This window comes from Oryctolagus cuniculus, chromosome 1, assembly GCF_964237555.1.
Source record: "Oryctolagus cuniculus chromosome 1, mOryCun1.1, whole genome shotgun sequence".
Taxonomy (NCBI): Eukaryota; Metazoa; Chordata; class Mammalia; order Lagomorpha; family Leporidae; genus Oryctolagus; species Oryctolagus cuniculus.
The window spans coordinates 22,088,256-22,110,128 of NC_091432.1; the positions used below are offsets into that span (position 1 = coordinate 22,088,256).

Here is a 21,873-nt window from a genome sequence, read left to right on the forward strand (position 1 = left end):
ACTCCCCCAGAGCACTAAATAAATACAGACGAGGCTGCCAGCTCATTGGTGCGGACTAAAATCGTCATCCACCAATCAGAAGAGAGCTCACATTTCTTTCTTTTTTTTTTTTTTTCAGAAGGGGGAGGGAGAAAAAAATATTTCCATTTCTAATTATTCAACAAGACCCAGACTGGAACACGTTAAAATATTGTTGTTGCTAAAAAAAAAAAAATGCTGTCCGGGACCAGCCCCTCCCCCCTCCGCTACCAGCCCCCCTAATTCCAGCCCAGGTGCTAGGGTGGCACGGTGTGTTAGAATAAAACGTTTCAAGAGAGCGACCTCTCCCCATGGGACTCAAGCCAGAAGATCCAGACGGAAAAGCGCAGGCAAAGATGAGCATAAAATAAACCCAAACTCCACGCTAGTCAGTCTATTTCTAGAAAAATGAGAATGTTTTAATTACCCCCCCCCCCCCTTAAAAAAGTTAAGAATGCTCTGTAGAAGAGTGAGGCTGTTCCCTCTTCACCCTCCTCACAACCGTCTAGATCTGGGGTGTCTAATGGCCCGTTCGCCTCAGGTGCCCTCTCCTGGCTCCATCTCGCCCCCATCCCCCTTCCCACCCATTCTACAGAACGCTGGGGGAGGACTAGTGGCGAGCCCGCCCGGGATCCGCCGGCTCCCGCAAAGGCAGGGGATTCCGGCGTCTGCAGGAGGAGGGAGCAGGGAGACGGCAGAGGGAGGGGCAAGGATTCCTTCCCTCCCGCTCCCTCCTCCCCTCCCCCTCCTCCCTGCAGGCCCCCTCCCCCCTCCCAGCCGCCCAAACTTTGAGGGCTGCCCTTCTTGCGGGTGCAGCGACCCCCCTCACCCTGCCTTCCCCGGCTGCTCCGCGAGTCTCGAAAGGGTGCGGGCAAGGGGACGGCTGATCGTCCCCTCCCTGGGGTGTAGTCTCTCCCCCCACCGCCCCCTAGCAGGGAAACCCTCCACAGCCGGGGTGGGTTGCTGCGAACACGACCAGAACTTGCGGGGGAAAGTTGCCCTATTTGTTCGCTGGCACCCTGGAATCGACGTGCGGGCGGGCGCGCGCGCACTCACACCCGCGCCCTGCCTGCCCGAGCAAACATCTCCAGACGACGGAGCTGCTGTCTGCGCGTCCCTGTCGACCCACCCCCTCCGCCCATCCATCACTCTCCGGCAGCTCTGCGACCCACCCACCCTCCCACCGCCTCCCCTCGGCTCCGAGACCGACAGACGCAAGCACACACCCTCTGCGAGCGCCGGCGCGCCCGCCGCGCCACAGGGGGCTCCAGTCCGCGCCCGCCGCCGCTGCGGCGCGGGGCAACTGCGAAAAAAAGTTCAGCTCGGCCGCCCCGTGAGCCCACGAACCACCCGCCGGCCAGGGTGCCAACCCCCTTGCTTCCTTACCTGGGTCCGGGGGGCCGCGGGGGGCGCGCCGGTCCCATCCGCACTGCAGCCAGCTTGAAGGAGCCCAGGTCCGGCCGGGCCGCTTCCCTCCCGCCCCTCCCCGCCCCCCACGCGTGTTTGCCCAGCGGCAAAGCGGGCTCTTCCAGGTAAGTATATAAGTTACTGTACTGTGTGGGAGGGTCACGATCTTGGTAATTGCAGCTTGCCGAGCTTAACCCCTGCTTTCCTGCCTCCCTCCAACTTGTTGAGGACTCGTCGGTTGGCGGCAGAGCGAGCGAGCGAGCAAGCGAGCGCGCCGGAGAGCGAGCGCTGGCCGGGAGGGGGGAGCGCGGAGCGCGGGGCAGAGAGGGGAGAGCGAGACAGCGAGCAGCCCAGTTCAAATGCCCCCCTGGCAGCGGTTTTCATTGGATAGGTTTTCCCCCCAACTCCCGTCCCCCCCCTCCCCGGCTTGCCCCCCCCCCCCCCCCCCCGTCTCCCATGTAGGGGACGTCTCAGGCGAAGTCACGATTCCTTCTCAGTTCGGAATGAACTGTGACTAGAGCCATGACGCAGCCAGCTCGCATTACTCACTTTTTGCAGTCACGACTTGGGAATCCGTGCTGGTTCCAACCAAAATTACACTGCTACCATTGAATTATTTAATAGGATCCAGTTTGGGGGTAAACTTGTGCATTGTGCCGGGCAGTGGGCAAGGGGAGGGAGAGGACAGAGGTGGGGTGGGGATGAGGATCAGGGGCGTCCCTCTGACCCCTTCATGACTCTCTGGAAGCCCCACTACCAAGACTGCAGGAGTTGCAAGTGCTTTATTGGACACCCCAGCCCACCCCCATTTCCTTGGCGAATGTGGCAGAATTTGTAAACACAACCGGGCAGCTGGAGGGTGGAGACTTGGGGAAGGGAACTGGTAGGTCCCAGTGAATGAGGAGGAGGCCCCGGGGTGGGCCGGGAGGCTGCTAGCAGCTTGGTTTGAGCTGAATTGTCAAGACAAAGTGTGGGTTGAAGCGTTATTTGTGTTATTCTCCACAACATCAGTAACAGATCTTGTTACTATTGTGAGTTGCTCAATACTCAGTCCCAGCCAGGGAACCTTCCTAAAGCAAGACAGCTTCTGAGCTGAAAATAACTCGGTCCACCCTCTGTTCCCCCTAGGGTTGCACCCCGGTTGCCCTGCATGGGGGTCAGGTCACCCTAGCCAGGAGCAGTTGCCAGGTAGGTGGAGAGTTCCTGGTCCCCTCTTGTCTCTCTCCTGAACATGAGCCCCCACGGATACTTACCTAACTGTCCCAAGTTGTTGTTGTTGTTGGTATGTGTGTGTGTGTTTGCACTGTGTATAAAATATCCCTGCATGCCTGCCTGCTTACTGCAGGTCTGCAAGAACCTGACATCTGTAGCCCACCCTCGTGGACCAGTTTAAGAATGCGCTTTTATTATCACTCTTGGAGGAGTTAATCAGTATGAATGTCTTTATGTATGTGCAGGATTCTCATCCCTCTGCTCCCCACCCCCCCGCACCCCATAACCTTCCTCCCTCCTCACCTGTCTGGCTACAGGTTTGGCCGGAGTGTCTGGAATTGATTGCAATGAATTTCACTCTGGGCGGAGCCCACGATCCCAGCCAGCTGATGGTCTCCCCAGCAACATTTGCCAACTTGGAGAAAACCCCCTCCCCAGTTTCCCTCCAAGCTGATTTGCAACCATTTGACTTCTGGCACTGTGCCTGGGTTCTCTAAGCATAGCCGGAGCAATTCCTGAGCTCTGGCTTCGAAATCGCTCGTTCCACCAATTCATTTGGGGTGCCTCTGACTAGGATGTGAAGGAAAAGGGGAATAAGAAAAACGCTCCAACACACATCCTTCCATACCGCCCTACAGTTGCAGCTTGTGGGAGCCTGCTTGGGGGATCATGATGAGGGCTCGAATAAAGCAACCTATAGTCTCTTATTTTGAGAGTCTCCATCACTGGGAAGAGATCTTTCAAACCCACTGGCGGGAAGGTATAAAAATCCGGGAATGGAGACCCAGACGGTACCAGCCTTTGTAAGGAAAGCCGTTGAGCCACCGGCCTTCAGTTCCTGGAGCGCTAGGGCCTTGGCTCCTCCTCGAATCTAACACTTCGCTCCCTCTCCTTTAAATTTTTTCCCTTTCCTTCCCACTCACCCCCTCCTTCCCCCAAAGCTCTCACCGAAGTCACGACTATCCCCTTTGAACATCCTTAACTCCTTCCTCTCCGTATCCCTCCTCTGCATCCAGGGCGGGGCTAGCTGCAGCTGGCGCCAACCCCGCCCCCTGGCGCTCAGAACTGAACTCGCTGAGGACCAAAGAATTTTCAGCACCCATCTTCCGTGGACAGCTACAGACGCCTGGGCCAGCCGGGACCAAGGTCGTGCGGTTCTCTGATTCTCTGGCCAGAGCGAGCCGGGAGATTTGTCAAAGGAAATAGGGGTTTCCCCCTCCCCTCTATTTTCCCCCCAGCCCCATCCATGCAAGTTGGATCTATATAGCACCGTCTCCATTAATCTCGCAGAGAGATGGCCCATGAAGTCGTGTCTGGCCACCTTTTGAGACAGAGAAAATGGAGAGGGGAGGGGGCAGTCGAGAGGACCGAGCTCAACAGCGCCGACTCATAAAAAAAGAGAGAGTTGCAGCAGCTATTGATTCGGATTCGTCAGGGTGATTCCCTGCTCTGCAAGAATTCCCCGCTCCGTTTCTTTACATGCAGCCCCAAATTCATTATATATATATTTATACATACACACAGGTACACCCCTTACCCTGCATTTAGCCCCCTTCTCTGCTTTAGAAAAGGGTCGAAAGGCAGCCAGAAAAGAACCCCGGAGCATGCACAAAGTAAGCGTCAGCTCATACTTACAGTCTGCGGCATGCACATGACATAATATTACTTACCCAAACGGGGACTCCTTAAGACAGAGAAAGAGAAACACAGGGGGAGGGAAGAGAAAGTGGATGGAGAGAGGAGAGAGAAAAGGAAAAATCCAACAATTAATTTCCAGACATAGTTGGGGGGGTATGCGGTGATGTCCAGGTTTTCTTCCACCCGCGCTGGCTTTTTATCCCAGTACAGCCCTCGGTCTATTTCTGGAACACGATCAAACCCTGATGCTATTTTTAGCAAGTACTGAAAAAACCACACACAAAGGCATCTCGCTGGAACGTTGCGTCCAAAACATTAACTGTGCATTCAACGCCCCCTCCCCTTGCATTATTGCAGATGCTTTTCAAAGCAGAAAAATGCCCAAATATTTCTTGTACTCTTCCTCCCTTCGGTCAACTCCCGTCTGCCTCTGCCTGTTGCAAGCTCCTCAATCTCCCCGAGCAGAAGGCTTTGGAGATTGTATTCTTAGAGCTGCATGTCTCCATTGACCAGATTTCCTACGTGCTGGGGCAGGGGGATGCTCAGCCCCTTCTCCAGAGGAGCTTCCCAGGAAAGCTCTGGAGTCTAATGCTATCCACGATGGAGATTCCCAAATGAGGGGAAAAAAATCATCCATACCCTTCCCACGTTTCCCACCCACGCTTTGCAAAATCGCGTGGTGTTTGGAACACACCGCTTTTGGAAATGTATATTTTGAAAGCTGCATATGTGTGTCTGTGTGTGTGTTTTGCGTTCTAGTAATTCACTACGAGGGGGATGGAGAAAATAGACTCATGAAGACAGCGCGGAGCAGCCGCCTTGAGTCTCCTTTGCCAGCCTGCGTCAGTCAGCAGCTACTGACGTCACGTGCAGATTCTCCTCTTTGGTGGGTCTGGTTCAGCCGAGAAGAGCCTTCTGCTCGGAGACAGCGCTTTGTGTTCCGCGCAGCCACTGAGCAGGCGAGGCGGCCAAGGCGGGCGCCACCCCAGGCTTGGGCTGGGCAGCTGCAGAGGAGGCTGCAGCCTCGTCCGCGCTGGGCGTGCGGTGTCCGGAGGGGCGTGCCCAGCAGGACAACCCCCTCCCCAAACGCCCCCAGCTGCCCAGGGCCAACTCCGCGGTGCACGGCGGACTGGGGCGCGCGTCCTTTCCTCGCCCTTTCGCATCTGGCCGCTGTAGCACAGACAGCTACGGCTCTAACTCGGATTAATTCTGTGTGTTTGTCGGGCAGATAGCCCCTGCTCCTCGAGTGACGCAAATAACAGATTCTACAGCTTCTGCTCGCTCGCCTGCTCTTTTTCTCCCTCCCTTCTTCTTTCTCTTGTTTCCTGCGCCCACGCATCCTGCTTGGTCTCCCACGGAATCAGCCAGCTCCAGCTTCTCAAAGAGCAGCGATCCGAGTTACAGACGAGAGAGATGGACAGACTCCCAGAGCAGCAACAAACACGCCTGCAATTAAGCAGACACATACGCACAGCCCTTTGCGAACGGCCAGCAGCCGTGTAGGGGCCCCCTGTGTGGGGGGAAGGGGAGAGTTGATTCACAAATCCGCCAGCCTCCGAGGAGTCGCTGCCGGCGGCCGGTGGTCAGAGCGCAGAGAGGGGAGGGTCAGGGCTCGCTGAAGCTTTTCCCTGTCCTCCGCACCGAAGAGGAAACCCACCTCTATAAATACCCACACGGCCGGGTGTTAGCGAATAAACAACTTTTGTTGAATGGGAGGAGGAGGAAATTCAACAAAGACTGCAAATGCTGTCTCCAGCGACATTATCAGGACTTTTTTTCAAGCGAGGTGGCGGTTTACCCTCTCTCGCTCTCCAAGACCAAGAGATCTTTTCTCTTCTTAAAATAACGTCCCTGAAAAATGAGCTCAATGGATTAGTGCTATTTTTAAACCCATTTGAATGGAGCTTGTTTCTTGAGGGTGACAAAGTCCCTGTGTGTGTGTGTGTATGTGTGTGTGTGTGTGTGTGTGTGTGTCAGGGTGTGTGGTGTGTCTGGATCTGGGATTTTCAGCAGAGGAAATGCCACACCTCAGCATGACAAAGGGCTTACTGCTTGATGGAGTGATGGAGGTGGGAAGAATTCTTGCTGAGGAGAAGATCTTACCAAAGTCACACGCCCCCAATCATCCCCTTCCCCCGGACCATGCACCCAGCATCCCGGATCCACCTAGCATAAACTCTGACCTGAGAAGGAGGGGAGCCCAGAAAACAGAGAGCTGTTTACAATCATGGCTGAATGCATGGTTCATCTCCTTTCTTAACCTTCATTATCAACTTTCCCTGACAGTGGCTTTCCTGGAGCCAATAAATCATTTCCCAGAGGTTACCGTGAGAATTTGAGGCACGAGGCCTGGGAGAGAATGTTCTTAGGGCTCAGTTAGTGTCATCCCTCTAAGGCTCTCCTAGCTTTTGTAACTTGCCTTAGAGATTTTGGTTTAAACTTAAGCCTGTCTGGTACCCTCAGTTTCTGACTATGGCTTAAGCTGTGCCTACTAAAGGGAGTCAGAGGACATCCGCTCAGTCCGGAGGACACCCTCTGGCAGCCCATCAGCGGCCGTTTATTTTTAGCTCCACAAATGCATGTATGCATGCACGTGAGACTGTGACTGCAGTAGGGCGGCATGCAGTCAGGAGAAATATCAATGAGAGGGAGGTGGCCTTGCTTCTTGCACTGAGGATAGCTTATCACATGGAGTCGTCAGATGCGACCAGGCAGAAAGCACCCACAGTGTGTCAATGAAGTCTTCTTGGACTCATGAAAATGCCAGGCTAGGCATGTTTTTAGAGCCATGAAGTAGCTATGTTCTTGTTTATAAGACAAGGTATGTGTAAGCATAAATTCATATATTTTCTATAATGGACTCTATAGACTACCTAGGAAAAAGGCAGTTTAGAATAATGTAACCTGCTTTCTATGCTATATATGGCGGTGGGGTGCTGTTGTGTCTGGTGCTGAGACCAGGGATTCACTTGAGATCACCAACACCTTTCAACAAACCCTAAATCTAACCCTAACAAATAAGGTAGACTTGGAAATGGGAAGAAATGTACTCAGGCTTTGCACATCAGAGCTTTTGAGGATATCAACCTAAATTATTCTAATTTAATTCTGGATGCCAGGTGGCCTCAATGTTTCTGCTCCTCCTTCCCAGAAGAGGGTGCCTCTCTACCTTGTCCCTCTATTGCTACAGCAATAAAGCTGGTTAGTTACATTGAGTGATCAGGGCTAGTAAGCTCAACAGAAACATTTGCACAAAATTAGTCCTCCATGATAAGCATCTCCATCTTCCCTATTCCTCAGTCAGGTCCTTTAAAGCATGCATGAACTAGAGCTGGTAGCTTTGACCTCCTGAGTAGTCTCACCAACATTTACTAAGGGCTGCTGTGCCCAGTTTCTGTCTAAGCAATCAAGCTAAAGACCCAGGCAATTAATACACCCATGTGGAACCTGTCCAAGATGAAAACCTCTTTCTTCATTGCCAACTGATCCCTGGGCATCCCTAGCATGAAGAAGACTGGTTTCCCTAATGCTTCCCCAAAAGGTCTATGGAAGTAGGATGTCTATCATGCAACTCTTGAACAGATTCTCCTTTCTTTCAGGGTCATCAAAGCCCAGAAATATCCTGCTTCTGTCTATCCTATCCAAGCAGGAAGAAAAATGCCAATAAGTAAAGTACTAAGTCTGGAGGAGGAAAAGAAACCTCCCAGTTCACCCAGGGGAATCTATCAAAGAACAAGTACAGGAAAGTGATTCCTGTTTTCCTGAAGATGTATTTCCCAGTTAGCAAAAAACTATGTTGGCCGAAGTAAAGGGAAAGAGAGAAGAAAATAATAGTTTTGGAATACCAAGTATATTCCAGACATTGTGACAGATACATTTATGTAAATTACCTTATTCAATCCTTAAAGCAGTTCCAAAGTGTCATTAGAATAATGAACCTACCCCATAAATAATTGAGCACAGAAATCACACCAAAATTTTTTTTCCACTTAAAGCTGAGGCTATAGAGACCAAAAAGTTTTAAGTGATTTGTCCAAAAGCTTGAGGGAAATTTAAAAAAAAGTCTTAGAACTTGAAGTTGTAGAGTTGGGGATCAGATCAACTTCATGACTGCATAGCTCCAACACCCATGCCCTTAGCACTCCATGTTGCCCCTATTTCAATCTCTGGTCTTTAATATTCCAGTTCTGGATTGCATTATTTGGAGTTGAAAGTGTTTGAGACTTTTCTCAGTAACCTGAATAATGAAAATGATTTAATCCTTCTAAGGAATGCTTTAGCCAATAGATGTTCCCACCCCCTCAAGGCTATTGCCTATGAGGAAAGACCCCTTCCCTCCTATTCCAAGGAAAAAAATTACAGCTGGGTCAGCCATCCTAAGCTTAAGAGATTTGTCTGAAACTGACCAGTTGGGATGGAAAATGCAGAGAGCTTTCTGTCCATTCAACATTTGGGCTACTACACCCTGTGATGTCTCTATTATTGGGTGGCCATACTGAGAAGTTAAGAGTGCACTGTCTCAGTCTTCCAAGAAACTTGTCTTAGAGTGAGACCAGCAGCAAATCTGTACCTTGAATTGGCTACTCACCCTAGTCCACCTTCACTCTTCTGGACACTCGCAACCCTGATCATTTTCTTGATTCTGAAAATGTTAGAGACTAAACCATTAGCACAGTGTGGGGAGATAAACCTCAGCACACATAATGCAAGTATTTGATTCCCTTCCCCTGTTAAATACATGTTTTCATCACTTACCCTGTTCAAGAGTTATATTCAGTCTTGGGAAACACCTCTTAGAAGTCAGCATATTTGGAGGTTTGAGGGTGAGAGATTTAAGGACCCCTGGAATACTGGAGGAAAATGACTGGAATTTCACTCCCACACATCTTTTTGTTGCCATCATGCACTCAGAATGTCAATTTTGATTGTAATACCTTAAAGCAGTTACATTGTTCAGCCTAAGAACAATTAAGACAATACATCTGCTCTTTGCACTATTCCATCATCAAGGAGCAAGCTCATTCCAATGTTCCCTCCCTTCCCTAGGCCATTCTAATTACTGGATACTTTGGTGAACTAGATGACGCTTGGCCTGTGAAAGGCTGATTTGGGAGAATGAGAACCTAGAAGGTCACCCGAGAATACCTAGAATAGGTTTCATGGTGAGGATCTAAGCAAAGACAGGAAAGCCAGAGCAAGCACATGACAGGGGGCTGAGTCCAGAGGGGTAGATTGGGGTGGGGCTTGGAATGCCCACATACTTATTTCATCAGAGGCGAGATAGCAAATAGCCAGATCTTGGGAAGCACAGACCACAGGGAGAAAAGAACAGTTTGAGGGAAGCGTAGATATCTGCATGAGTTTGACCTCAGTCTTGTTCTGGATGAACAATTGCCAAGCCCAGCTGAACTTGGCAGGCACAGAAAGCTCAATCACAAATTCATGGGGATCTTGTGGGTTTAATATTTTACCCTTTCACTAGTAAAACAGGGTTTCAATTCACTGCTGATCTGAGCATAGGTCACTATGTCTGATAGCCCAAGAGTAAAGAACAAGAGTTGCATCTCTTTAATTCCTAGTCCAACAAGTGTAAGAGAGGAAGAATGGACTAACATATCTGCTGGATTAGCCAGCTTTTTGTACTTATTGATAGGGTTAATATAAATAATGAAGTGTATTTGAATCTCTTCATGAGGAGAGAGATCTTCTAGCTCACTTGTGGAAATGTGGCATCTTCTATCAGTTCTGGCTTACCTTTAAAGGTGGAAAGAAAAGAGGGAGGAGGTAGAAATTCAGTTTCTGGGTATACTGAGTTTTCAGAGTGCCTTACTTTATGTAGTGATTGTTTCTGAGAAATGGTGTTCTGTGACTCCAACAAATAATAATTTGGTCACTTCTCAAGGTCTGGTTTGTTTTGTAGAGGTCTAGATTAACCTGATGAGGCTGGACTAATATCTGTGGTTGGGCTGGGGATCCTTGAAAGGCATTTGGGTCAACAGCAACCAGTAAAGGACAAACTTTATAGCCTAACAGTGTGGATCAGATTCATTAGCACTGGGTCTTCTACAAATCACCCTAGACAGTGCTTGCAAATGCCACTTACCTTACCATGCAGGAACCTGCAGCTCAGAACCCGTGAAGAAAAAGCTTGGGTCTCAAATGACAATGTCAAGAGTGAAGCCATTGCAATGTGGTAGAATGGAATGTAAATTTAATTGGGGAAAAAATCTAGATGATTCCATCCTGTATTCAGAGCACTCCAGTTCTGAGGATCTTTCTCTTTCTCCTGCTCCCTACCCACACTCTCTATCAGTCCAGTCATGAGTAAGCTCTTTCACTGTTTCTGAGTGTGATTAAGGGATTTCTGGTTGTTCCATTTGGTTTCAATTATATCACACTCAGATATACCTTGGGTCCCTTCATTGAGTGTGACTGCTCTTGCAGAGTGTTGTGTAACTTCATTTTGGAGGAAGTAGGATTTGCTATGGTTTTCCTGACCAGGAGGCTGAGGCTAGCACAGGCAGGGATAGGAGAGAGGGAAACTAATGTTAGCATCTGAATGTAGCTCTTGAAAGGGAGATTGCCAGAGACCAAAGCCACTGCCCCTAAGAAGGATACCTCTGAGCAAGAGGTTAATGGGTGGTGAACGAAGGAAAAGTGGTGATCAGGAAGGGGCTGTCATGGTAAGGGTTAGTAGAAAGATGGATGTGAGCAGCGACATTGCAGAAAGCACAAGGCAAAGGATGAGGTATGTCCCGGGTGTGTGAGGACTGCTTTGAAAACTCATCTGGTCTCCTCTTGGTCGTTGGCGCTCCTACAATAAGCAAGAGGAAAGGGACATGGTGTCAGCAATCCACATTCCATCACTCACAACTCTCTTCGAGTGTTCAGTTCCAGTCTTACCCCTCCCCTCCTTTAGTGGCATCACTTTGGCTTTCCTGGTGAGGAGAAGAACATGAGGGACAGTTGCTCAGGGTATGGAGCAGGGGGATGGCCAACTTTACCACAGATGTGTATGAGTGTGCTTCAGATTGGCAGGTCTGGAGTGACTGTTGATCAAGGAGTCACATTTCTGGTAAAGAGGAGCTTGTAATATTAATATGTCAAACCAGAAAGAGCTGCTCCAACTGGTAGCTGAGGGTCATGAGGTTGCATCATGGACAAATATTTTCAACCCAGCCATCCTGCATAGGACCATGATAACCCAACCAATTGCTTAAGAGGCACTGCAGAAAGTTTGTTCCCCTTGTCTCTCTGCTATTATCAGTAAGTACCATTCTGGTCCCAATGTGACATAACTGCATTTGGGGAAAGGGCAGCTAGTGGGAGGTCTCGAGTCAGGGGTGGGGATTTTGGTACTATCTGGCATAGCTGTTGTCCCATTGTGTAGATTTAGACATATGTTGGCACTGAAATTGGAAGCCAGACTCCCATCCAGATGGAATAGGAACTGGAAGGAATCCTATTACTTAGCCAAATCTCTAATCCCCAGGGAGAACCAGTGTGCAAATGCTTTGAGATTCTCTTAGGTGAGGTGAAAAAGTTTGCATCTTAACACATACAGGAGAATTAAAATAATATTTGCGATTCTCCCAGGGATCTGGATACTTTTTAAATGTGGAGCAATCTAAACACAACAAATGGCTTGTGTAATTACTAATTCCAAGTGGCTCAATAGCCAGGGAATTCAGTGATTAGCCAACCCCCAAAAGAGCAAGGACTCAGGAGAGGATCTGTATGTGAAACAAGAAGTGGCTTCATAATCTTTATTTTCTGAAACAGAAAAGCCAAACCTAGACCTTAGTTCCAACCAACATCAATAAGAAAGTCAATACTGAAGCTGAGACTGACAGACTTGGCCTTGATTCTGCCATTTACGTCTAACCAGAACCTGGAACAAGACACTCAACATCTTAAATTTCCAGCCTATGCAATGTGTCTACTGCTACCTGCCCTACCTACCTTATGGGATTTTATTTTTTTAATAGATATGAATATGTCTCACAAATTTAGAAAGGCCTCATCTCTGTAGTGGAAAGCCTTCTTAGTCTCTATTGTCATCATTCAGTTTTCTTCAGCCTGGATGTTACTGTGAGTGTAGACTGGATAAACATTGCCATCTAATTTAATTGCCTCATGGGCAGGATTTTCTTTCTTTTATTCTTTTTTTAAAGACAAGTTTGACACTTCCTAGGACTCCGGAAGCTTGCGAAGCAGTCTCAGAACTAATAGGGGTAAGACCCAGGTCTATTCCCAATCGCACCTTGTTCCTTGGTTCCTGCTTCTCTTGAATTCTCACTTGGGAGAATCCTAAGAATGGTGTGGGTCAATGAGGGGATGCACTAGTCTCTGATGATGCCAGGGACTTATTTAATTTATTCAGGTCTCAGTTGCCTCAATTGTAATATTTTGCCCCATGTGCTTTCAGTGAGTATTAAATGAAATAATGCAAATAAAATGCTTACCACTGTATTGGTACCCACTAATGCTAGATAAGATTATTAAGGATGCAGAAGAAATAAATTTCTATAGTTTAATCTCCCTTGGTACCCCCAGAACACCTTATTTTTTCCTTACTTTAAGGTACCAAGATGCTCAGATTGTTCAAGTTGACACCCACGGGGCAGGTTGGAAGGACTGCTATGGAATTTCTACCAAAGGGCCAGTAGAGGGAGCTCTCGAGTAAAACTGTTAGTTTTCTGTGGTCCACATTTCCGTCATTTCTCCGTAAAACAAGTGTCTCCTCTCCTCTGAGGTCATGGGCGTTTTCTCCACAGAAACCCTTTACTTAGAGAATACTGGAGCCCTCAGCAAAGGCCTCCTCTTCCAGAGAACCATGGGCTCCTTGAACTTTAGCGACTCCATGTGCTACTTGAAATAGTAGCAAGTAAAAAGATAATTCCTACTGGGGTTGATTCTGGTAGATCTAGGTCTGTGGCTTTGAAGCCAGCACTCCTCTTACGTTGGGAATTTTAAATACGTCCTAGCTTTCTAGCCATCCTCATGCTTGTCCCACAAATATTTAGATTCAGTCACAAATGCACCTTATTATAAATTTGTTATAAAAGAGTTATGGAACCTGGACATCCTTCGTCTCCTGAAGACAGCAAGGTGGTTGTGTGTACCACTTAGCAGCATCAAGATGAAGGAAATAGTCCATGCTTGCTCTCAGGAGCACATGTCTGATAAACCAAAGCATAGACATGGACTGGGCTCCTTCTCAGACCAAAGACCAAAAATGATCACCAAGGGTGGAAAGATAGGGAAAGATAAGACTCTTCAGAGGCACTGAATCAAACTTTTTCCTACTTCTATGCCTGCTTGGTGTCCTTGGGTCAGCCAGTTGGCTTACTTGTTAGGACACAGCCTCTTTTTTTTTTCACATTTATTCTCTGGCTTTCAGTTAATCAATGCAGTAGCAAGATCCCTAAGAGATGATGAAAGATCTACCCAACCTTTCTCACAATTAACATTTGCTCACTGCCTAAATTTGATTGGCAGTGGCCTCATTTCTTTTAGGGTACCCAAGAGGCTTGTTGCCTTACCTACTTACAGAATAATACGTAACTCAGAAGGAGCCCAGACCAAGGCAAACTCTTATCATTCAGAAAGTTTAGAAACGCTTGGTGAGAGCTCGTCTTCCCTTTTTGCTGGCATGATTCTAAGAGTAACAATAGTAATGTTGTTCAGCATTCACTAACCTCAAATACAGTGCTAAGAGGTACATGTACATTATCCATTCAATCCTTACAACAACTCAGTGAAATGCTCCCTATTACAATTTCCATCTTCAAGTTGAAAACCTGAGGCTTAGAAAGGTGAAATAACTTGCCCACAGTCAAACAGGTGTCCAGTGAAATGGCTGGTATTCTGAGATCCAGAGCAGTCCCTCTTTCAGCTTTGACTGGGTTCTCCTGAAGAGATAGTAGTGGAGTTCCCTTCTGCACAGAGATGTTTCCAAAGGTCCGAGGACTCTGAGCAGTGGGACACACTTTGCTAAGGTCTAGCTGGGACCAATACGAGCATCTGATGCTCCTTTTAATTCCATTGTCTCATTTCTACAGGGCAAGTGTAAACAGTCTCAGGAGGAAAAATTTACCATCCAAAGTATTTTGCCTGTGTAAAGTGATCTACCAGATACCTGGCCATGCCACACAAAACAAAAGGGACTCATGACATGTTTGAAAAATGCATTGGCCTTTCATCATGTGAGAAGGAGCTGGAAGATTGACAGCTGGGGACAGTTCACCAGCAGAATTCTTCACACCCTATGCTTTAAAGGAAAAGATGTCTCCCCCTCCCCTACCCTGTAACTCTACATTTCAAATAATAAATAAATAAATAAATAGTTAAAATAAAAAAGGAGGGGGGAGTGGTGTTGTGCCACAGTGGGTTAATATGCTGCCTGCAACACTGGCATCTCATATAGGTGCCAGTTTGAGTCCCAGCTGCTCCACTTCAATCCAGTTCCCTGCTAATGCACCTGGGAAGGCAGCAGAGGATGGCCCAAGTGCTTGGGCCCTGGCCTTCCACCACGTGAGAGACCTGAATTTAACTCCTGGACCCTGGCTTCATCCTAGTCCGGCCCTGGCAATTGTGCCCTTTTGGGGCAAGGATTAGTGGATGGAAAATATCTCTCTCTTTCTCTCTGTCTCTCTCTAACTCTTTCAAATAAATAAATAACTTTTTTTTTTTTTGGAAAGACACTTTGCAAACTTCCACCAAGAACAATCTGGGGTTAGATGATGGATTTTATCAGCAATGATCAAGTCATTGCACCATCTACCCTTCCTAATAACTTTGCTGAGATCTGTTCACCCGCCTCTGGTTAAGAGTCAGCGTGGAATCCTTTGGCATAGGGACTTGGACCAGCAGAGGTTGTATACCTAAAATCACAGGAGGAACCTCTGCTTAATCGTAGATGACAAAGACCCTGCTTTCAAGTCGCTAAGGACCTTGGCTGCTTCTGCTTATTCTCCACTCCCTGAAGCCAACAAAGGGAAGCTGTCCAGTGCGATGGACTTCTGATGGCGTGGAGTGAGAAATGTCAGAGAAACACTGACTACCGGAAGGAGAGAGATGTTAGACTCTGGCCCGTCATCTCTGTCTCTCCTCTCTAGGCTAGCACCTGTTGTTCTGGGCCACCAGTATTAGTAAATATATAGATCCCAAAGGGTTTGAAATGGTATGTTGGGTTACAAATCAAAACAGAACTTCGGTCTGGACTGCCACTCAGGAGAACTATTAATGTTTTGAACAGATTTGGGGCTCATGCATGAGGTGTTCAGTCTACTTTGGGATTTGTTGTTCAGGTTACTTCCAGATCCTGATAGGAAGGCACCAAGCCCTCAGCAGGAATCAGGCTTCATCATGCTACAATTTGTTTGCTAGATGTGGTGAAACTTTCAGAAACCTGAGTTATAAACCAGGAAGTTCATGTGCAATAGCAGAAACCCTCTTTCTTTGATAGAAGAGGCTAAAGAACTTTTCTGGCAAGGGTAGTGGCTCTTGTGATCATCCCTTGTCCCCAAACCATTTCTGTTTTCCAAATCTACACAAATTCAATACAGGAAAGTAAATAGGAGCAAACAATCCTTGTAATGAATTGGGATCCTAACTGCTGCCCCAGACTGGGGTTGGGTTGACAACACCCCATGCAGAGCAGTTTTTTCCTAGCTCAGTGGGTTTTCGGAACTGAATATGTGGTGGTCAGGCTAAGTACTATAGTTCTGGGACACATGCACACTGACCTAATCAACCCATGGGATTCTAGTGGATCAGGTTCCATGAAAGTCTGATCTCCTCACCAAATATTACCAAGAACCTCTAGAACTAAAATCTGGATCTTAATGGATGCGATTTGTTCACCTTTATCAACAGGGACATCTGTACCAGGCTCACACAAACCCATGGATGAAAGGGTTCCTTCTAGACTTGATGAGACCTGAGCTGCAGGGGAAGCTCCTGAGAAGTTGCCGGGCCTGTTCCCTGATCTATAGAGTCACAGGAAACAACTCCTTTGGGTTTCTGTAGTGTTTGGGAAAACTACCCAAGAGGAGTCCCTTTGCATGTGGCAAGGTCCAAGGATGCCTGCTAGCATCAGAAGAGGAAGCATCTACCTCGGCAGAAAAGGCACATGATAGAAATGTCACTCCACAAAATGCATCATAAGATGATGTTCCTAGGCCACTGTTTTGTTGCCTCCCTGGACCACCAATGGCCCAAGATACAATGATAAAAACAACAATAAAAAACAAAGGTATGTGCCAGGCACTGTGTCAAGCTCTTTGCAAATATCAACTCAATGAATCATCACAATACTTCTTTGAAGTAGGTACACACTTTAAGTGTCAAGAAGAGTCTTGGAGAGTCACATAACAAACCAAATACAATAGCCAAAATTTGAACCTAGGTCTGCTTGGCTGAAAAATCTGAACTATTTCCTACTTTACTACACTCAGGGCACTGTCCAGTCTATGAGAGCCCTATGCTTTACTTCTATTGTTGAGTGAGGTGGGAAAGAGAGGAAGGCAGAATTAAAAATTTTTTTAATATCTTCTGTGCACACATATATGTGCAAAAACAGGTGCCACATATATAGAACACTCTGGAGTACTTTGGAATGAGCCATCTCGTTTCATTCTCAAAATAACCCTGTGGAGATGAATTATTACGTGAATACTCCCATTGTTCAAGTGAGAGAAGCAGGCCTCAAAGAAACTAAGTAATTTGGTCAAGATCTACTTGGTTGCTTTAATAAATGTAGCTTGTTGCCAAATCCATGGCTCTTCCATCTTCACATATTGCCACAATTGTGAGACATACTCAGAGTCAGCTAACATTTATTCAACACCCACCATGGGTCAAGCACTGTGCTGGGCTCATTCATAAACAATATATAATTACTCATTGATTGGTCTTCCAGACCACTCACTAAACTGTCATGATCCAGCTTTCAAATTTAATAAAGTTTATATAAAATAATAAACAAGGGGCAGGTGTGTGATGCAGGGAGTTATGCTGCTCTTGGGACATCCACATCTCATCCTGGAGTGCAAATTTGCTTCCTGTTCAGATTTCTGCTATTGCACCTGGGAGGAAGTATATTAGTACTTGGGTTCTTGCCACCCACATGTGAGACCTAGATGGAGTTCCTGTCTCCTAGCCTGGCTCAACCTTGGCTATTGTGGGCATTTGGGGAGTGAGCCAGCAGATGAAAAATATTTCTCCCTCTCTCTCTGTCACTCCACATTTAAAATTAATAAATAAATCTTTAAAAAAGAATAAAAAGAGTAATGCCTTTTCCTCTTTTTAAATGTATTCTCAGTAGCTTAGATGAAGCTCAATACTTCACAAAAGGGTGTTGCCATCACCCAAAGGACCAGAGAAAGGAGAGAAAGTTAGATTAAGGCTAAAAAACACAACTCTAGAAGTCTCTTAACCAATTATGAAGGGCCAATAGTATTTTCTAGGCTGAATACACTTTAAAAAATGTATTTATTTATTTCAGAGGTGGTCACACAGAGGTGATAAACAGAAAGATAGATATAGAACTTTTCTTCATGGGTTCACTCTCCAAATTCTTGCAACACCTGAGGCTAGGCCAAACCAAAGCCATAAGTCATGAACTCAATCCAGGTCTCCCACATGGGTAGCAGAGAACCAACTACTTGAGCCGTTATCTGCTGCTTCCCGAGGAGTACATTAGCAGAAAGCTGGAATCAGGAGTGGAGTTGGGACTAGAACCCAGCTACTCTAATTTGGGATATGGGAATCATAGGGCCAAATACTTGTGGGTTCATTTTTAATGCTATCTCATTCCCACTGTAGTCCACCTCGCCCTGTAGGTTTGCTCTTTAAGGGGTAAGGAGTAGGAAGGCAGTTTTGGGGTCCATTAGGAATGTCCCACTGTCTTTCTCTTGGTCCTTTGAACCTCAAACACTGCTTTTCCCACATCAATACCAGTTGAATTCCTGTCAAAGTGATTTCTGAAAATCTGTCATCCTAGGATAGGAGATCTCTGGGTACACTTCAGAGCCATGGTGAGATAAATAATAGTAAGCACCATGATCACAATTCCTCATATGGCAAGGGAAGATTACTTTATTGATTTTAAAGAGATTTTTTATTTATTTTTATTATTTTTTTATTTGACAGAGTTATAGACAGAGAAAGAGACAGAGAGAAAGGTCTTCCTTCCATTGGTTCACCCCCAAATGGCTGCTATGGCTGGCGCTGCACCAATCCGAAGCCAGGAGTCAGGTGCTTCCTCCCGGTCTCCCAGGCGGGTGCAGGGCCCTAGCACTTGGGCCATCCTCCACTGCCTTCCTGGGCCACAGCAGAGAGCTGGACTGGAAGAGGAGCAACCAGGACTAGAACCCAGCACCTATATAAGATGCCGGTGCCTCAGGTGGAGGATTAACCAAGTGAGACATGGTGCCGGCCCCTATTTTATTGATTTTAGATGGCAAGACCTAAGTACAGATCAGGCAGGGACCAGGCTTGAAAGTGAGGGCTGGAGGTTGGAGTGGATGCTTCATTTCCAAGGCCAGGGCTTTAACACAAGGCTGTCATGGACCTTGAGGAGATTAGTGGATGAATTCTCTCTTCAAAGCTATGAAACTGTCACCAGAGGGTAGTGAACTTTTTACAGATTGTGACTTGGTTAGAGGAGAAGCAAGCCCCAGTGGGTCAAAAATGGAGGCTGCTGGAGATTTTTGCTGCAGATGGGATTATTCACTTGAAGATGAGCAACAGGGTTCTCAGCCTAGGATCTGGCTACATCTCAGCTCTGCCTGCCCAGGCTGGCTTCATCTGCATGTGATCTGTATAGTCATCACATAGGGCTCTGTGTTTGGGGAGGCTCTGTGCACAGACTAAGATTTTACTGTCATGATCTTGAAATTCTTTTTTTTTTTTTTTTTTTGACAGGCAGAGTGGACAGTGAGAGAGAGAGAGCGAAAGGTCTTCCTTTGCCATTGGTTCACCCCCCAATGGCCGCCGCGGCCGGCGCACCACGCTGATCCGAAGGCAGGAGCCAGGTACTTATCCTGGTCTCCCATGGGGTGCAGGGCCCAAGCGCTTGGGCCATCCTCCACTGCCTTCCCTGGCCACAGCAGAGAGCTGGCCTGGAAGAGGGGCAACCGGGACAGAATCCGGCGCCCCGACCGGGACTAGAACCCGGTGTGCCGGCGCCGCAAGGCAGAGGATTAGCCTAGTGAGCCGCGGCGCCGGCCTTTGAAATTCTTAATAATTTTATCTTTGGGGTAGGTGTTTGACCTAGCAGTTGAGACACTACTTGGGATGCCTGTATCCACATCAGAGTGCCTGCATTCCAGTCCCAGCTCTGCTCCCAAATCTGCTCCTGATTCCACCTTCCTGCTAATGCACACCCTGGGAGGCAGCAGGTGATGGCTCAAGTAGTTGGGTCCCTGTTACTCATATGAGAAACAAGATGGAGTTTGGCCTGGCTGGGCCTCAGCAGCCAGGGCATTTGGGAAGTTCACCAGTAGAAGGGAAATCTTTCTCCATCTTTCTCTCTGTCTCAACCTCTGAAGTAAAGAAAATTTTGGAAAACTAATGTTGTCTTTGAATTTGTGTTTTGTAAGTGAAGTTTGTGGGACAATGGAAAACGTAAGTGAGAAGACAACATGTGCAGCCACCATTCTTTGCTGTCATATAGTGTAGGCAGTGCCCCAAGTATACAGAATTCCAGTGGCACCTCAGTGAAACTCAAAGCAAGAAAAATGTTAACTAGATAAGCCTGAGTAAAAGGGGACACCAACGGTACCAAGAGGTCATGTTTTCTGTTTGAAACCACTCTTCGCATGGACAGAGAAGACAGTGGGTGTCTAAGTGATGACCAAGGAATACTAGCATACCCTTTCTCACTCATGTTCCTTCCCTGTGTTGATCAGCTACTTACAAACTGCTGAAGAGGAGACAGAAGGAAAGGGGAAGACGGAACAACCACACTTCCTCTTCCTTTCATCTATCCCTGCTTGACAGCTAACGGAAGGCTGAGAACGCCAGCAGAACGCGCTTGGCACAGCTGAGTTCATTTTGCTCCTTGTTCCCATTGCTCTGGTAAGAATGAAACACCTATGACCTGGGAAACATGACCTGTGCCATTTTGGTGAATCTGCAGACGCGTTAAATGCACCTGCATTTGCATTACAAGTTGGCATCACGCAAGCTAAAGATGAGTGGTAAAATTCATGCTAATAATTAAAAACTTTAATTTTTATTCAGCACGATATTTTACAGCAAATAAAAAATAACACCATGACAAGTCTAAGGACAGACTGTAGGGAAAAAGGCAGAAGCTTCTAGTTTAGTACGTTTAATGGCATTTTCTTCCTATTTTTTGAACAAGGATCCCTACATTTTCTTTTTGGACTGGACCCCAGAGATTAGGTAGCCAGCCCTGCTCCTTCTCTCATCTTTGTTTTGAGGAATAGAGGGGGAGCACCAGGGTTCATCCGTGGTGATGAAGAGCAAAGCTGGACTTCATTTTCCTGGAAACCAAGCAGAGTAGACTTCTGTATGCAGTAACCTTCTCCAGCGCCGCGTGAAGGGGCAGCTGACACTCCTGAATGAGTATGAGGAAACCCAAGGCAAATTCAGGTTCACCACATACACTCAGGGACATCAGATCCACCCCTAAACCAGATGTGGCTGCTCGCGACTGGCATCTTCGAACTTGACGGAAGAGGTAGAAGGTCCGTTCCCTTGGGTGTTGCCTGTGAGCTCAGGTATGAAAAGAATCCCAGGGCACACACACACGCCTAAGTGAAGGTCTTTGTACACATATGTGCGTGTGTAGTGCACATACCTGCCTGCATGTGGCTGTGCTTAAGCACCTGGTGGAACCTGAGGGAGACCATCTTTACATGGACTTCTGGGCGGGACTGGCTGATGGACATAGGACACCTTCACTGTCAAAAGGTGGTGAGAGGTATGCTTCAGTCTGGTATCTTTCTGGAACCTAAACCTCAGGAGACCTCAGCTGAGAATAGTGCGAGATATAGATGGAGGACACATGGCTGTATTTACATTACCAGATTTTCCTTGTAACCACTTCCCTCTCCCTTCTTATCGAAGGGACAAATACTTGTTGACTTGAATAAGGAAAAGAAATAATTTCCTTCAGAGAAGAGCAACGTAAGTGACCCTAATGTCTCCCAGGCTATAAAGGACCATCTTCCTTCATCCACTGGCAGCTCCCCGCCCTACGGCTTTAAGTGAAATAGACTTAGGTATCAGGCACACCAGCAGGTGCGTGAGGATGGAGTCCCCAGCCAGTCTTGCTTCTTAACTAGTTTCAGTCTGTGTCCTCCAATTGCAACTCCCATTTCCATATCCATTCTGTAGCCTTTTAGTTGTTCTTGGTCCAGGGGTGAATGATGACAATGGCATTCTGATTCTTCCAAGCATCCTCCCTAAATCTCCCACTTTGGCTGAAAGAAATTCCCTTTCCTGTTAATTGGGTGACCCAGCCAGCCCTCCAGGAAGGAAATGGCACTAATTCACGCATTCAGCGTCGTGTCCCCACCTAGGTGGTCTTCTCTACTGCCAGCCCTCGCCAAGAAACTCTTG

The 21,873-nt window shown here is 47.4% G+C and overlaps 2 long non-coding RNA genes and 1 other non-coding gene across 3 annotated transcripts in view; 1 reads left to right on the forward strand and 2 right to left on the reverse strand.

The window, feature by feature from the left end:
* LOC103351346 (uncharacterized) overlaps window positions 1–1,542 on the reverse strand; it is a 103,547-nt gene extending 102,005 nt beyond the window's left edge. Inside the window, exon 1 of the long non-coding RNA XR_011387507.1 lies at window positions 1,405–1,542. This is a non-coding gene — a long non-coding RNA (uncharacterized lncRNA). The remainder of the gene's footprint in view (window positions 1–1,404) is intronic.
* On the forward strand, window positions 1,412–3,344 carry LOC103351348 (uncharacterized). The gene is made up of 3 exons (XR_519134.3): window positions 1,412–1,550; window positions 2,554–2,613; window positions 2,955–3,344. It is a non-coding gene; the product is annotated as an uncharacterized lncRNA (long non-coding RNA).
* Window positions 3,345–20,860: 17,516 nt separating this feature from the next.
* MIR670 (microRNA mir-670) lies at window positions 20,861–20,924 on the reverse strand. Its single transcript, NR_162695.1, has one exon. It is a non-coding gene; the product is annotated as a microRNA mir-670 (primary transcript).
* Window positions 20,925–21,873: the final 949 nt, after the last annotated feature.